Source organism: Microtus ochrogaster, chromosome 10, assembly GCF_000317375.1.
Source record: "Microtus ochrogaster isolate Prairie Vole_2 chromosome 10, MicOch1.0, whole genome shotgun sequence".
In the NCBI taxonomy this organism is placed as follows: domain Eukaryota; kingdom Metazoa; phylum Chordata; class Mammalia; order Rodentia; family Cricetidae; genus Microtus; species Microtus ochrogaster.
The window spans coordinates 75,525,721-75,526,947 of record NC_022016.1 but is presented as its reverse complement, the minus strand read 5'-3'; the positions used below and the strand labels follow the sequence as shown (position 1 = coordinate 75,526,947).

General features: G+C 42.3%; 1 protein-coding gene across 1 annotated transcript in view; it reads left to right on the top strand.

The window, feature by feature from the left end:
• The window catches only part of Zyg11a (zyg-11 family member A, cell cycle regulator), a 34,490-nt gene that overhangs the window by 17,307 nt on the left and 15,956 nt on the right, over positions 1-1,227 (top strand). The gene's annotated exons all lie outside the window — the stretch shown is intronic.

Genomic DNA, 1,227 nt, shown 5'->3' with positions numbered 1-1,227 from the left:
CACTCTCTCCCTTTCTAAGTGAAGGTAATAAAATATTTTTAATTAGGTGAATGAAATCATAGATCTAAATATAAAAGTTAAGGTCATGAAATGTTTAGGAGAAAATATTTTTTACATCACTAATCAAAGATAGGTTAGGTTACTAAAAGCAAAGGCTTTTCTACAAGATTGGGGACATAGCTCAGTGAAAGAGGACTTGCTAGCCTAGGTGAGGCCAACATCCTTGTTTCTAGCTCCAGCACCAGAAAATAAAACCACCCAAATTTAAGAGTTCTTGGGCTGGGAATACAGCTCAGTGACAGAACACTTAACTGGCATGCATGGGGTTGTAAGTTTTAGTCCCCAGCCCCTCAAAATAAATAAATGAATAAATAAAAGTTGAGGGCTTAGGGAGATGGCTCAGTGGTAAAGGTTCTTGCTCTGTAGGCATGAGTTTAAGTTGCTAAAGCTGCCTGGTGGTGGTGCTGCACGCATGCCTTTAACCCCAGCACTCATAGGCAGAGGCAGGGAGTCAGACAGGGATATCTAGTAAAACTGTCTCAGAAACATAAGCCAGAAAGAAGGAAAGAGAGAGAGAGGAAGGGAGGGAGGAAGGAAAAGAAGTAGAGAAGAAAAAAGGAAGATATTCAAGTAAACACACAGATATCTCTCTCTCCCTCCCCCCCCCTCACACACACACACACAATGAATTTAAATGTGAATGTTCATAGTGTCCTAATTTGGGTCATCAAAAGGTGGAGTGACCAACAACAGATGAATAGGTACTCAAATGTGATGTGTTTGTTTAAAGGAGTCTGACAGAGGTACTGGTACATGAAACACAGGTAACCCTAAACAATATGAGTCAAGCAAAACATGCTAAAAGAGTGGGTAGGTGACATGACTCTGCTGAAATCTTGACTGCGATGGTGGCTATTCAGCAGCATAAATGTGTTCAATCTAATTGGAACACATGATAGTTCTTCAGATAGAGGCACCTACACCCATCCTGGTAAGGACCCACACGATGGAAGAAGAGAGCGGGTTACTCTAAGTTGCCCTCTGACCTCTGCATGTGTGCTGTGATACATGCACACACACACACACACACACACACACACACACACACACACACACACACACACACACACACACAATTAATGTAACTTTTAACAAAATGAAGGTTGGGGTCATCTCTCCCAGGCTGTAGAGATGGCTCAACAGTTAAGAGCACTGGCTGCAGCTGGA